The sequence below is a fragment of the Cottoperca gobio genome, chromosome 24, assembly GCF_900634415.1.
Source record: "Cottoperca gobio chromosome 24, fCotGob3.1, whole genome shotgun sequence".
NCBI classification, from domain to species: Eukaryota; Metazoa; Chordata; class Actinopteri; order Perciformes; family Bovichtidae; genus Cottoperca; species Cottoperca gobio.
In genome coordinates, this window is record NC_041378.1 from 15,796,639 (window position 1) to 15,814,267 (window position 17,629).

Here is a 17,629-nt window from a genome sequence, read left to right on the forward strand (position 1 = left end):
TCAAAAATAAAAATAGGCCTAATTTTAAAAAGTGTACAGTGGTAAAGTGGCCTCCGGTAAAGCAGGTGGCAGTATTATGTTTAACTTTAGCTGAAAAACATTATCTGCCAGTAAACACACAGAAGAAGAAAACAAGAACAATAAACACAGAAGAAGACAAAAGATATGGATGAGAGTCACAGTGAACGGGAGATAGATGGAGACGCAGTTGTACCTGCCAAACAAGTTAAAACTTTATGCAAGTACCTTGTCAAATGGGAGGAGACCTTCCATTATTTATTAAAAAGCAGTCGGGCAAACTCGTGCTTTTTGTAATGTGCCATTCAGATTTTAGCTTTGCACACGGCGGAAAAATCGTCCAAGCACAAGCACGCCCAAGAGGCACAAACAAATACACTGTCAATGACTTCATGTGTGACAAGAACTGTGTCGGAGGCAGATCAAGTGACCAAAGCTGAGGGAAAGATGTTAATGCTCTGCGCTAAAAATAATGTACCCTTCAGCTTCTGCGATGATTTCAGTCGCAATGTAGCGGACATGTTTCCCGACTCTGCCATTGTAAGGAAGTCCTCATCGGGGAAAACAAAAGCCACACAACTCATCACTCATTAAATAAATTGATGATAATAATAACTCATCAAATAAAATACATAAATCTTATAAACATGTCTGTACAAGTAATACATACTTTATATAAACATGTATTTCCTGAATGTATATACCCGTCCCTTATCTGTTTACGTTTACATTGGTGGCTGAGAGCTGTTAAGATATGGGCGGAGTCCGGCAAAGAAAATCCCTTATTTTGAAATTCCAATGTTGACAGGTATGGACTAGCGGGGTACTATTCTTACCATATAGGGATCAGTTTTCCAAACATATTTGCAGAAAAAACACATTTCTTGCACAGCATCTGGTATATTGATTCATTTTGCATGCTTAAATCTGACACATGCAATCACTGCAATAATATCTGAACCACATGAACTACACGACTACAGTGGCAAGTGTCTGATGTTGTTGTTGCTAAGCCAATCCCTCTGATCATTTTATTTATGATCCCACTCCTGCAGACACACTCTGTACAACATCAGCAGGATACATCCACTACTGACCCAGAAGACAACGCAGGTTCTTGTCCAGGCTCTTGTCATCTCACGCCTTGACTACTGCAACTCCCTCCTTGCTGGACTGCCTACATGTGCCATCCGACCTCTACAGCTCATCCAGAATGCAGTAGCCCGACTGGTCTTTAACTCACTCAAGTTCTCCCACACTGCACTGCTTCTCCGCTCCTGTCACTGGCTACCAGTGGCAGCCCAAATCTACTTCAAGATCCTGGTGCTGGCCTACCATACTGTCAATGGATCAGCTCCTTCCTACATCCAGGTCATGGTCAAACCAGACACCCCAGCGCGTTCACTTCACTCTGCATCAGCCAATCAGCTCGCTACTCCCTCACTACGAGTGGGACCCAGATTCCCCTCAAGCAAAACCTGCCTGTTTGCTATTCTGGCTCCAAAATGGTGAAACAAGCTCCCCATAAATGTCAGGTCAGCAGGCAGTCTTCACACCTGTCACACACTGAAAACTCACCTGTTCCGACTGCACCTCGGCCAATGAATACAATTATAATAATCTGTTCTTTGTATATTGCACTTACATATTTGAAGCTATTGTTCTGTACTTAAATGATTTGTTGTATCCTTATGATCATTTGCACTGTAAATCGCTTTGGACAAAAGTGTCAGCTAAATGAACTGTAATGTAATTTATATTAACATTACTATGAAATTGCTTATCTTTGATACAAAAACAGACAGACACGCATCACAATACAAAATATGCCAATAAATAAAAATGCACACATAAGCACATGCATATAGACACTCACAAAAGCACAAAATGTACACAAAGAAACACTCACACACACACTATTCTGATTATGTGTCCACATTACACTGGCTGTCACACTGCTCACTGAAAAAAATAACCATCTGCTACCACTAAATTATTAGAAAACAGCATCCGTTTTCAACTCCTCTACTGTGCATGACGAAATTGTAAGGTTCGCTGGAACCGGCAGACCTGAACCCGACATGACACAGACAGGCAGAATACAATATAGTTCAGTTTACTCAGTAATCCAGGCAGGGTCAAATACCGGTAAATCAGTCCAAAAGGCAAACAAATCCAGTAAGGACCAGGCAGAAGAATCGGAGTCCAGAAACAGGCAGGCAGGGTCAAAACCGGCAGGTCAGGAAAACAGGTAAACTAGACGATCACTGGAGAGGTTGGCAGGAAACAGGCTCTCTTTAAGAGGCTCGACTTTGGATACATGGTAATGTGGGGTGAACCCTCATGGAAGGCGGTAGACAAAGAAGGACAGCAGCAGGATTGATGACCCTTGAGACAGGGAATGAACCCATAAAACGGGGAGCCAATTTCTTGGATTCTACTCTGAGGAGTAGATCCCTTGTAGATAACCAGACCCGTTGCCCTGGAGTGTACAGGTGGGCAGGAATGCGACGTTGGTTGGCGGATTGTTGGTAACGTTCTGAAGAGCGCAGGAGTGTGAGGCGAGCCTGTCTCCATGTGCATCGACACCGACCTAAGAACGCCTGCACAGAGGGAACTCTGGCCTCATGTTCCTGCTCTGGGAAGAGTGGTGGCTGGTAACCCCGAGAGCACTGGAAGGGTGAGAGACTAGTGGCAGAGCTAGGAAGGGTGTTGTGGGCACACTCGATCCACAAGAGTTGCTTAGACCAGGAGGAGGGGTTGCGGGAAGCGAGGCAGCGTAGAGCTGTCTCCATCTCTTGGTTCATTCTTTCTGCCTGACCATTGGATTGGGGGTGAAACCGGATGACAGACTGACAGTGGCCCCCAGCAGCCTGCAAAACTCAGACCAAAAGCGAGAGGTTGAATTGTGCACCATGGTCAGAGACCACATCACAGGGCAGACCATGAAGTCGGAACACTTGTTGGAGCATTATCTCAGCTGTTTCTTTGGCAGTAGGCAATATGGTAAGTGGAATGAATTGAGCAGACTTGGGTGCGTCTCACCCCAGGGTGACAAGACAGGCGAGACAAATGACCCCACTGGAGACTTGAGCACGGAGACTGGCAGGAACAAACAAACTGTCATCTGGACAAGCACTGGGAGCAGGATGTTAAGCGTGGAAGCGCTTTACCTTGTCCTCCACGTCCCAAATTACTGCACTGATGACACATGCAGAAGGAAGGATACCTTCCTGACTGGATGGAAAACTCTCCGACTGGAATTGACGGGAAAGGGCGTCGAGTTTCACATTCTTTGAACCAGCCAAGGAGTCATTGATGTACCTCTCTATGGCCTTGGTCTCAGGAGCCGACAGCGAGAAGAGTCGACCTCTGGGAGGGGAAGTACCTGGACGCAGGTCAATAGCGCAGTCATAGAGTCGATGTGGTGGCCCGGGTCTTATTAAACACCTCCTTAAGATCCAGATAATCCTTGGGAACTCCAGAAAGATCTGGAAACTCAGAGGTGACAGGCAGACTAGGAGTAGATGGGGTTGCAGACTTAAGACAGACAGCATGACAATGAGCACTCCACTGTAATATAGTTCCTGAAGACCAGTCTATGTGTGGATTATGTCTCCTTAGCCAAGGAAACCCCAAAATGACAGGCTGATGTAGAGCGTGGATAAAGTGAAAGGTGAGACTCTCACTGCGATTACCTGACAAGGTCATCTGGAGTGGAGTCGAGCGGTGTTTAACCCTGCAGAGCAGACGACCATTTAGTGCTGTGGCATTAATGGGCCTCTCCAGAGCCTCCCGACCTAGTCCCAGCTGAGAGGCAAGAGTCATGTCCAAAAGACTAGCATCAGCACCAGAGTCAATGAGGACAGAAACGGTGTGTCTTATGCCCGAGCAATATAGCTGGGCCTGTGTCAACGGTCGAGAGGGCATTTCCAAGTTAGTAAGTCAGCTCACCAGCGCCCTCTGGATGACTGGTGAACACAATGGCCATCCTGACTGCAGTACAAACAGCTGTTCTCCCGCAGGCAGCACTGTCGTTCTGCCGTGGACAACAGAGTCCGTCCCAGCTGCATTGGCTCTGGAGAGCCGGAGAGAGTGTCAGTAACCTGCTCAGTAGCATGCCCCAGTGAGTGGAAAGATTGCTGAAGCGGGGCTTGAGGAACAGCAGACCGAACCCTCTCTTGTCTTCGTTCCCGCAGACGTCCATCGATACGGATGGAGAGAGCCACCAGCTCATCTAAATCAGTCGGACAATCCCGAGCCGCTAATTCACCCTTGATGCGATCTGACAGACCGTGGTAGAAGTGAGAAGTGAGGCAGAGTTCCAGCTGCTCTCAGCTGTCATGGTGCGGAACTCGATGGAGTAATCAGATACTGTTCTCACTCCCTGCTTCAGGTCGAGCAGCCCTCAAGCGACCTCTCTCCTAGGTGTCACATGATCGAAAACCTTCCGCAGCTCCTCAGTGAAGAGTTTGACGGAGAAGCAAGCTGGAGATCCTTTCTCCCACTCGGCAGTTCCCCAGTCCTTAGCCCTGCTCGTGAGAAGAGAGACAATATATGCCACCCTGGATCTCTCTCTGTGGGGAAGGCAGAGGGTTGGAGCTGAAAAACTAGAGAACACTACACAAGGAATGCCCGACACGAACCAGGAATGCCAGAATAGCCCACCGGTGGAGGTAGGCGTGCATCTGACACTGGAGAAGTGTGGACCGGAGATCTGGAGGCAGCAGTGGTATCCGGACTCCGGGCCGTAGTGGAGAGATTTGTGACGTGGTCCCAGAGAGACGCAAAGCTACGCTCGTTGCGAAGAGACATCGCCTGCATAGCCTCCGTAATGAAGATCAGCTGTTGCTCATGGCGTTGTATCATCTCGACTGGTGTCGGCGCCGCTGTCTGGGATGGTGGTGAGTTGGCTGGGTCCATATTGGCCAGATTGTACTGTAAGGTTCGCTGGAACCGACAGACCTGAACCCAAAAGCACGACACAGAGACAGGCAGAATACAATATAGTTCAGTTTACTCAGTAATCCAGGCAGGGTCAAATACCGGTAAATCAGTCCAAAAGGCAAACAAATCCAGTAAGGAACAGGCAGAAGAATCAGAGTCCAGGTTGACCATTGTGGGCAGTGTGGTACAACATGGGCGGGAAAAGCTGCTATGACACATCAAAGAGCCAGCCACTGTAAATAGCCATAGCAACCAGTCTGGCTCACCATGACATCGACACAGAGGGCAAAGACACAATGTGTGGTCTTTCAGAATGTATTAAATTTTTGATTCACTGGGGCACATAAAAGATAAGAAAAAGACCCTTTGAACTTTGTTTGATCACATATATGCATGCTAACTCGCATGTTAGATTTTATATAAGGGTAGTCGCGCCAAGGCTGGAAAAATGGCCATCTGGAAAGGTACTTCTTTCTCGGACACTTCTGATTTAGACAGAAAATCATAGTCCTCACAATTAATATTAATGTTACAAATCGGACTAATACATTTGAGTAGACTCTCAGAATTATGCCATTTATTTCAACCAAATGTACAAAGTAATTTCATATATTTAATTAAGAAAACTACCTACTGCTTTGTGTAATATACTGTAGCAATGATGCAAAGATTAGTGAAAAGAAGATCATGTGCTCTCTGGCACCGAGAGAGAAGCAGCATACTAGTGTTTCTCAAGGTGAAGCTTCTGCACGGCTCACACAGAAGCAAATTAGACAGAAATATGTTAACTGTATTTTAGCCAAATACGTTTTTTTATGCACTTAAGCAGAATTGTTTGGTCTCAGTTTGCAAGTAAAAAAATCATTTTAACATACTAAACCACCAAATAGGTCCCATCCATCCATTGTCTATCGCTTGGATAGATGGGACCTATTTAGTGGTTTAGTATGTTAAAATATTTTTTTTTAACCTGCCATAGACTTTAAAAACACTATCCCTCATGCCTTTTTTGATTAATTTCAAGTGTGAAAATTGATTGGTTGGTTGACCAAATAGGTCCCTTAAGCATGAATACTTGACAGTACTTAAAGTTGGTCTAAATAGGAATATCTACCAAAATACCCCCACTGTAGCAATCACTGACAATAAATTGCACAATGTTATTGCTTCAGTATATGCTCACTCATCAGCATGATGAGTTGTGCAAGTTTCCATGTTAAAGGGCGAACTTGTCATTAAAACTGCCAAACGTTGATCGCATATTTCAGATGTGTTATTACAGGAACATTTCACTGTAGAAATCCCAGAGGGCAAAACTTATTAAACCTGGCAGCAGGAGTAATTTTACAACCAATTTTGGAGAGGATATTAAGAGGCATAAAAAGTGTAGGGGGATTTCTTTGAAACATGTTCCTAAAATCTGATGTGTGTAAAATCTGTGAAGGAAAGGAACCAAGGAGTTTTTTTCTTGATGGCAACATTTATCAACAGATTTCCATGTGACACTGCTATAGGACTATCAGTGAAAACCCCCAAAAATCCTGGATCCAACACATGAGAATATGACTGAAGCTAGATTTATAAATCGATGCGGCGGGTTAATGAAAGTCTCACTGTAGAAACATATGCAGTAGGTTTTGATCTATACTTGAATGTCAAATGTCATCCATTGATAACTTCAACACTAAATGTTATGTTATGTTTTCGGTTCAGTTTATTTGTTTGTCTGTTTGTCAGCAGGATTACGTAAAAACTCGAGTTGAGTTCTGCAGGTATTCAGTAAACCAAAGTACTGGACAAATCGAAGAATATGACATGATGATGGCGCTAGAAAAAAAGTCACATGATCACCAAAGTTGTGAATATTCGTACCAAATTTCAACGTAATCTATCCAATAGTTGTCTAGGCATTTCCCACAAAACTACAAATTGCCCACTTCAGAGTGGTGCCAGAGGAAGTGTCAAGGGATCACCAAAGTCATTAGGATCCATCCTGTGGCCACAATGGATCTCTATACCAAATGTAACGGCAATGTAACGACAAATCCTTTCTTTGACATCTTTGATAGCATGGGGCCAGAAAGAAGGACCGGCATTTCCAATTTAGTTTCTGCAGCTGGTCACTCCTCCTCACATGGAACACGCTCATTAACCCTTCCTTGCCAATTACAATGGACTTAAGAGGCTGCGGTGTGTCTACTGGCTTTGGACAGTAAAGTGCCACAGTGCTTCCCCCCTGTGTTTCACAAAAGAAAGGAAAAAGCTGTGAGCATCAAAGGCACTGGAGATGAAGGCCTTCCCCACACTCACCAGCGCCCAAACTCCCTCAAAGAAAACCTCTCACAAACACACATTAATATGTAAAGACATGAACCGAACCACGTGTGGCACATGTGCTTTTGCCTGCGGAGACGCACACGTAGCAAAGATGCCATAGTGCCTAAAGCAGTTAATTGGCTGAAAACAAATCTATATATGTCTGCTGATACACCTCCTGTGCAATAGAGAGAAAGCCTTCTGCTTACAGTCCAACACAATGGATTAGGTAGTAAGGCCCAAGTCCCAAAACACATTTAATAATTTACATAAGAGAAGGGGAAACTGTGAGAGTGAGCTTCAGAGAAGATTTGAGTCATTACCTGAAGCCAGCGGTAAATATCAAAAAGGGAAAGACACACCTCCAGCTTTAACTGATTGAGATGACCAAATTCTTCTTCTTAAATCAACACATTTTCACACTTTTTAATATGATCTTTGCCTATAATGCAAACTTGGGGGAACTTTTGAAAAAAAAAATATTCATCGATGAAAAGCATTATTTTCCTGTCATTATAAGATCTGGGGCCTTAAGGATATCTGGCTTCATTCCATATTTTTTATTCTTAGTTCCTACTGAAGATGTAAATCTTTAAAATCACTAATGTCTCATAAAAAAAAGTGTCTCACTTTGTGGTTTTGTAAAGCAGCTGGACACTGTAGTTGTTATCAACCATTAGTCAAACAGGAGTAAATAGTGTTGGTAACTATTTTCAGCTGTGGATTAATGCACACTAGTTGCCCTCTAATTATTTAAAGCAGAACAGTGTATGTGGGAGTGACTTAAAATAAACTACAGTGCCCACATTTATGGTAATAAAGGAACATACAGTATCTCCCTGAGCAACGGTGTGGCTCCTTGATGTGTTTTTAAATAGAGCAAATATATAATAATGTTTTGTCATTCAAGACAAACACAGCAGAGCCAGAAATGGGATTGGCTGTTTGCTCACTCAGACCAAAGTGCCATCCAATCACGTAACGGCCAGGGACAGGTCAGGGGAGGCAGAGCCTCCCCCGTCATCATGAAAAGTAAAAAAAAAATAAAATAAAATAAAATAAAATATAAATGTATATTTGACCACCGTATGTGCTATAAATGCATTTTCTGTATAATTCCAATAATTTGGATCATTTTTATAGTCAAAATCTCTGAATTTGCGTATTCTCTGTTCAGATACAGGAGAGATGCGAGCTGAGGCAGCGACGAGCTGAGCCTCCCCTCGGATTGCGCAATCCCTTGCAAACTAGGTTGAGCGCATGCATTTGGCGCGTGCCTGTTGCTGTCTCTCTGTATTTCGCCAATATAATGTTTACAGACACTTTTATTATGCGTCCTGACTTTCCATAGTCCAGTTAATGTATGTAATGCATGTGTGTAACATATTTAGTCTTGCTGATGTGACATACGACAGTGAAAAAACATCAGGTGAGGCAGACAGTACTCTGCCGCACTGAAGAGGGTGCACGTGAGCTCACAGGTTCGTGTAGCTGCTGTTCTACTAGAGACGGTAACAACAAGCTACTGCTAGCTAACATCAGAGTCACGTGCACTGTAGCACCGTTGAGTTTAGTTTGTTTCTCCGACTGACAGACACAAATGGAAGATTTTACAAGTCCACAATTTTATTAAAAATGTGATCTGACTAAGAAAACAATCCAATATTTAAATTAAAAACTACATTTTGACCTTAGATAAAATGTTGTTAATAGTGCAGTCTGTATTAAAATTAATCAAAGCATCAAAACGCTATGGAGGGTGCAGAACAAATACCTCTGAGCCGCTATAAATGTAACATTCTTTTTGGCCAATTATGTACCTTACCTGTGTGTGTAGAAAGAATGCTGATATGAGATATGAAAAATAACCAGTAGTCAATGTTCATGCTGCCATGAAAATAGTGAATAAGCTACTCAGTTGGGTTCATATATTTGTAAGTTTGATTCTGAAAGAGTCAGTGCCTCCCCAGCCATGAACCTCACCGCACGTCACTGGTAACGGCTATACCCCATTTGACATCATTGACAAAGATGTTGTGATGAGGTGAAAAATATACTACATTAAACTATTTTACAGTTCAATTATTATATTTTGTCTGTATTAATTGATATCATAAACAATTATTCACAATATTTACAGATAGACAGATTTTCCTGTCTGAGGCTGAAGTTCTCCACTGCATATCGAGTCATATTTGGGTGATGTTCAACCTGATCGCTCAAAATCTTTATCTCCTCTTTCAGCTGGTCAATCACAATCTGAGAGTCTGACATATACACCAGGAAGTGGGCGGGGTAACGAGACATAGGTGGAGACACTGATGAACAGATTGGGAACACCTGGGGGCAAGAAGTAGATACAACTGAAATGAGAAAGAACAGGTAATTAACAAAATAAAACAGGAAGAACAAACAATGTATATATATATATATATTATATATATATGTGTGTATGTGTATATATACACACACATATATATATATATATATGTACATATACATATATATATATACATATATATATGTATATACACATACACATACACATATATATATATATATATATATATATATATATATATATATATATATATATATGTGTGTATATATATATATATATACATTTGTTTGTTCTTATACTATATACATATATATATACATACAAACATACATACATACATACATATATATACATATATATATATATATATATATATATATATATATATATATATATATATATACATATACACATATATATATACACATATATATACACACACACATATATATAATATATATATATATATATATATACACACACACACATACACATATATATATATACACACACACACATACATACATACATACATACATACATACATACATACATACATACATACATACATACATACATACATACACACATGTATATATATATATATGTATATGCATATATATATATATATTTATATATACGTAACGACGACACTTTGGTTCCGTGTCGTTTCATCTATATTCCTGTTTCTGTCTATTACTGTATTGTATGTCACTACCCTCTGTTTTTGTACTGCCTCTTGCACCTATAATACAAAAAAAAAGTATTTTTCCCATAGTGTTATGATCTAAACATTTTATAGAGAGCCATCTGCTCTGATTCTAACAAGCATTTCTCAGCTACAGAATTCACAGATTCAGCAGTGTGACGCTTGGTCCCACTTTAGAACTCTGTTTATATATACAGGACTGTCTCAGAAAATTAGAATATTGTGATAAAGTTCTTTATTTTCTGTAATGCAATTAAAAAAACAAAAATGTCATGCATTCTGGATTCATTACAAATCAACTGAAATATTGCACGCCTTTCCTCCTCACATGGAACACGCTCATTAACCCTTCCTTGCCAATTACAATGGACTTAAGAGGCTGCGGTGTGTCTACTGGCTTTGGACAGTAAAGTGCCACAGTGCTTCCCCCCTGTGTTTCACAAAAGAAAGGAAAAAGCTGTGAGCATCAAAGGCACTGGAGATGAAGGCCTTCCCCACACTCACCAGCGCCCAAACTCCCTCAAAGAAAACCTCTCACAAACACACATTAATATGTAAAGACATGAACCGAACCACGTGTGGCACATGTGCTTTTGCCTGCGGAGACGCACACGTAGCAAAGATGCCATAGTGCCTAAAGCAGTTAATTGGCTGAAAACAAATCTATATATGTCTGCTGATACACCTCCTGTGCAATAGAGAGAAAGCCTTCTGCTTACAGTCCAACACAATGGATTAGGTAGTAAGGCCCAAGTCCCAAAACACATTTAATAATTTACATAAGAGAAGGGGAAACTGTGAGAGTGAGCTTCAGAGAAGATTTGAGTCATTACCTGAAGCCACGGTAAATATCAAAAAGGGAAAGACACACCTACAGCTTTAACTGATTGAGATGACCAAATTCTTCTTCTTAAATCAACACATTTTCACACTTTTTAATATGATCTTTGCCTATAATGCAAACTTGGGGGAACTTTTGAAAAAAAAAATATTCATCGATGAAAAGCATTATTTTCCTGTCATTATAAGATCTGGGGCCTTAAGGATATCTGGCTTCATTCCATATTTTTTATTCTTAGTTCCTACGGAAGATGTAAATCTTTAAAATCACTAATGTCTCATAAAAAAGTGTCTCACTTTGTGGTTTTGTAAAGCAGCTGGACACTGTAGTTGTTATCAACCATTAGTCAAACAGGAGTAAATAGTGTTGGTAACTATTTTCAGCTGTGGATTAATGCACACTAGTTGCCCTCTAATTATTTAAAGCAGAACAGTGTATGTGGGAGTGACTTAAAATAAACTACAGTGCCCACATTTATGGTAATAAAGGAACATACAGTATCTCCCTGAGCAACGGTTGTGGCTCCTTGATGTGTTTTTAAATGGAGCAAATATATAATAATGTTTTGTCATTCAAGACAAACACAGCAGAGCCAGAAATGGGATTGGCTGTTTGCTCACTCAGACCAAAGTGCCATCCAATCACGTAACGGCCAGGGACAGGTCAGGGGAGGCAGAGCCTCCCCCGTCATCATGAAAAGTAAAAAAAATAAATAAAATAAAATAAAATATAAATGTATATTTGACCACCGTATGTGCTATAAATGCATTTTCTGTATAATTCCAATATTTTGGATAATTTTTATAGTCAAAATCTCTGAATTTGCGTATTCTCTGTTCAGATACAGGAGAGATGCGAGCTGAGGCAGCGACGAGCTGAGCCTCCCCTCGGATTGCGCAATCCCTTGCAAACTAGGTTGAGCGCATGCATTTGGCGCGTGCCTGTTGCTGTCTCTCTGTATTTCGCCAATATAATGTTTACAGACACTTTTATTATGCGTCCTGACTTTCCATAGTCCAGTTAATGTATGTAATGCATGTGTGTAACATATTTAGTCTTGCTGATGTGACATACAACGACAGTGAAAAAACATCAGGTGAAGCAGACAGTACTCTGCCGCACTGAAGAGGGTGCACGTGAGCTCACAGGTTCGTGTAGCTGCTGTTCTACTAGAGACGGTAACAACAAGCTACTGCTAGCTAACATCAGAGTCACGTGCACTGTAGCACCGTTGAGTTTAGTTTGTTTCTCCGACTGACAGACACAAATGGAAGATTTTACAAGTCCACAATTTTATTAAAAATGTGATCTGACTAAGAAAACAATCCAATATTTAAATTAAAAACTACATTTTGACCTTAGATAAAATGTTGTTAATAGTGCAGTCTGTATTAAAATTAATCAAAGCATCAAAACGCTATGGAGGGTGCAGAACAAATACCTCTGAGCCGCTATAAATGTAACATTCTTTTTTGGCCAATTATGTACCTTACCTGTGTGTGTAGAAAGAATGCTGATATGAGATATGAAAAATAACCAGTAGTCAATGTTCATGCTGCCATGAAAATAGTGAATAAGCTACTCAGTTGGGTTCATATATTTGTAAGTTTGACTCTGAAAGAGTCAGTGCCTCCCCAGCCATGAACCTCACCGCACGTCACTGGTAACGGCTATACCCCATTTGACATCATTGACAAAGATGTTGTGATGAGGTGAAAAATATACTACATTAAACTATTTTACAGTTCAATTATTATATTTTGTCTGTATTAATTGATATCATAAACAATTATTCACAATATTTACAGATAGACAGATTTTCCTGTCTGAGGCTGAAGTTCTCCACTGCATATCGAGTCATATTTGGGTGATGTTCAACCTGATCGCTCAAAATCTTTATCTCCTCTTTCAGCTGGTCAATCACAATCTGAGAGTCTGACATATACACCAGGAAGTGGGCGGGGTAACGAGACATAGGTGGAGACACTGATGAACAGATTGGGAACACCTGGGGGCAAGAAGTAGATACAACTGAAATGAGAAAGAACAGGTAAGAACAAAATAAACAGGAAGAACAAAAAAAAGAGAGAGATATAGAGAGAGAGGGGGGAGGGTAGATATACAACACAAGATAGAGAGAGAGACAGACAGAGAGAGAGAGACAGAGAGAGGGAGAGAGACACAGAAACAGACACAGAGAGAGAGAGAGAGAGAGAGAGAGAGAGAGAGAGAGATAGAGAGAGAGAGGGGGGAGAGAGAGAGAGAGAGACAGGGGGGGGGGCGGAGAGAGAGACAGAGAGAGAGACAGACAAACAGACAGACAGACAGAAGAGGAGAGAGAGAGAGGAGAGAGGAGAGAGAGAGAGAGAGAGAGAGAGCGAGAGAGAGGAGAAGAGACACAGAGAGAGAGACACAAGAGAGACAACACACAGAATAGAGATAGAGATAGATATAGTACACACACACACATACACATAGATATATATACACACACACACAAATACATACATTACATACATACATAATACATACATACATACATACATACATATCATACATACATACATACATAACACAATGTATATATATATATATGTATATGCATATATATATATATATTTATATATACGTAACGACGACACTTTGTTCCGTGTCGTTTCATCTATATTCCTGTTTCTGTCTATTACTGTATTGTATGTCACTACCTCTGTTTTTGTACTGCCTCTTGCACCTATAATACAAAAAAAAGTATTTTTCCCATAGTGTTATGATCTAAACATTTTATAGAGCATCTGCTCTGATTCCAACAAGCATTTCTCAGCTACAGAATTCACAGATTCAGCAGTGTGACGCTTGGTCCCACTTTAGAACTCTGTTTATATATACAGGACTGTCTCAGAAAATTAGAATATTGTGATAAAGTTCTTTATTTTCTGTAATGCAATTAAAAAAACAAAAATGTCATGCATTCTGGATTCATTACAAATCAACTGAAATATTGCACGCCTTTTATTATTTTAATATTGCTGATTATGGCTTACAGCTTAAGAAAACTCAAAAATCCTATCTCAAAAAATTAGAATAGTTGCAAGGAAACCCTTGCAGGTGTTTCGAGTTAATTAGACGATTCAAGTGATTCGTTGAACACCCTACTAGTATACTTTTTCATGATATTCTAATATTTAGAGATAGGATATTTGAGTTTTCTTAAGCTGTAAGCCATAATCAGCAATATTAAAATAATAAAAGGCTTGCAATATTTCAGTTGATTTGTAATGAATCCAGAATGTATGACATTTTTGTTTTTTTAATTGCATTACAGAAAATAAAGAACTTTATCACAATATTCTAATTTTCTGAGACAGTCCTGTATATGTGCAAATCATTAGAGCACTAGCCTAACGATGCTGCTTATAAACTACGGCATAATGAGGTGGAGTGTCCACTTACAGATGTAGAGGCTGATGACAAATGGCTGTGACCTTGGCACACTACATGGCATTGGTGGAGTGATTGTCGGCAGTCGTGGAGCTGCAACAGTGTCATCACATCAACTAAGGAAAATTCCCGGGATCATGCACGTTCAGATAATATACACGTACAAAGAAGATTGTTATCTAGTCTGCTACTGTGGTTACAAAATGTCCTAACACTCAAGCTCATGAATAACCCTTATTTGAATATTCCCATTGTATTTCCATGGAAACAGATCTCATACCTACCAGAAAAAACAGAAAATTACAGAAAGCGATTACATGCTTCAGCATCATCTATAAATTAACATACCCCAGCAAGATCTTGACACAGATTTTGTTCTTGGTAAACTTTTGCATATTAATCGCTGTATATGGAAAGTTATAAAAAACTCAAATATTAGTATTTCCCAAATAAGGCCATTTGAGATATGCATCTTATTCAGGATATTACTCCTCATGTAAATAGAGTCATCTTGTGAGTCTGACAGCATGTGTAACTAAAACCAGAATTAAGAGAGGTGCTATCTCTTTCCTTTGGCTGATGGTTTCATTTAAACAAATTTCATCACTTCACTGGCCAGGTTTACACACACCTGCAAGAACACATTTTCAACCAAAATATATGTCCGCACTGAGCAGCTCCTTCAGCGACAGGCTGCTTCACATGCGGTGTCTCACGGACAGATACCGGAGGTCCTTTCTTCCTGCAGAGGTCAGACTGTACAATCACCACGGCCCCTGGTAGACCACCACACCAAGACAACAGACTATTCCACCGCTGTTGTGCAATTATCACTGCCATGTGCACTTTTTATAACTTCTGCAATTATCACTCATGTGCATTATTCACTCTTACAATTTTTTATCAATGACTTTGTACTTATACTATTGTTACCGTATGTTATCTATTTAATTATTGTGTACTCGCCACTTTACTTTCTTGTTATTTTGCTGTAACAATGTAAATTTCCCCATCGTGGGACTAATAAAGGATTTCTGATTCTGATTCCATTAGTGCTGTCAGGGTAGTTATACTGATGACGTAAATAGCTTACATTTCTGAACTATGCTGTTTTCATACTTTCATATTCAGTCAAACATCTTGCAGTGCTATTAAAACGTGTTTTACAATGTTGAAAGGGCAATATTAAAGTATTTGCACGAAAAGTAATCAAGTCCAGCTGTAATGCAGTGGCTTTATTGGCTAACTTTATTGAATCTTGCCTAAGGATCATAATGCAACAATGTTGAATTAATTTATTCAATTCCTCCTTGATTTCCAACAATGTATATAAAATTTAAAAAATGTTTTAATAAAATGAACATAGACACAATTTTCATTATTATTAATGAACGTTTGAACATTATCTTTTTTTATTTTTTTAAAGAGTCTGAAAATCCGATGCATGTCCACTGGCTATGGGAACAAAGCAACAGCATGAAAACCACATACAGATGTATGTATGCGTAGTGTAATGTGGCTGTGTGTATGCATAAATAAGCTAATTGCATGTATCTGCCCCCACAAGCATGCTTATGAATGCCCAGACTCATTCACGATGACCTACAATTGATGTAGGTTTATGTACGCTGAGTCCTGTTAGTAATCAGTGTTTCTAAATTGATATGTTTATGCTGATCAAAGTACAATCACTTTAACCAGCCTGAAGAGGAGTGGGGTTTGGTTATAGTTCAGTCAGCAAATGTGTATTGAATGCAGTTAGCTATTACTAATACTTGGCAAAAAAAAAGGTCTTGTACAAGAAGTAAAAGCAAAATCATTCGAAGTAAATTAAGGTTTCCTGTAAGAGCAGAATTAGAGGTGCACACAGATAAGTGTTGTTAGGATAAAAACAGTAGAAAGCATATTAGCACTATCTTGGAAGTTACACCTTAGTAAAGCAGCAACAGTTTAGTATGGTTGACAACGAGAGAGACTGAAGGGAACAAGTCAGTTTGGCTGTCAGTATGGCTGGCAGTATGGTATAGTGTAGTATGTATAGTATAGTAGGATATAGTGTTGTATGTATAGTATGTATAGTATAGTAGGGTATAGTGTAGTATGTATAGTATAGTAGGGTATAGTGTAGTATGTATAGTATGTATAGTATAGTAGGGTATAGTGTTGTATGTATAGTATGTATAGTATAGTAGGGTAGAGTGTAGTATGTATAGTATAGTAGGGTATAGTGTAGTATGTATAGTATGTATAGTATAGTAGGGTATAGTGTTGTATGTATAGTATGTATAGTATAGTAGGGTATAGTGTAGTATGTATAGTATAGTAGGATATAGTGTTGTATGTATAGTATAGTAGGATATATTGTTGTATGTATAGTATAGTAGGGTATAGTGTAGTATGTATAGTATAGTAGGGTATAGTGTAGTATGTATAGTATGTATAGCATAGTAGGGTATAGTGTTGTATGTATAGTATGTATAGTATAGTAGGGTATAATGTAGTATGTATAGTATAGTATAGTATAGTAGGGTATAATGTATGTATAGTATAGTAGGATATAGTGTTGTATGTATAGTATGTATAGTAGGATATAGTGTAGTATGTATAGTATAGTATAGTAGGGTATAGTGTTGTATGTATAGTAAGGTAATATGTATAGTATATCAAATCAAATGTATTTGTATAGCCCAATATCACAAATTATACATTTGTCTCAGTGTGCTTTACAGACTGTACAGGTTACGACACCCTCTGTCCTTAGACCCTCGCATCGCAGGGCAAACCTGAGCCAGCCCTAACTATAAGCCTTATCAAAAAGGAAAGTCTTTAGCCTACTCTTAAATGTAGAGAGGGTGTCTGCCTCCCGAACACAAACTGGAAGCTGGTTCCACTGGAGAAGAGCTCGATAGCTGAAGTCTCTGGCTCCCATTGTACTCTTGGAGACTCTAGGAACCACAAGTAACCCTGCAGTCTGGGAGCGCAATGCTCTAGTTGGTTTATAAGGTACTATGAGATCTTT

At 39.8% G+C, this 17,629-nt stretch overlaps 1 protein-coding gene across 1 annotated transcript in view; it reads left to right on the forward strand.

Annotated features, from left to right (window-relative positions):
* The window catches only part of LOC115003692 (poly(A) polymerase type 3-like), a 981,812-nt gene that overhangs the window by 941,509 nt on the left and 22,674 nt on the right, over positions 1 to 17,629 (forward strand). The window lies entirely within an intron of this gene.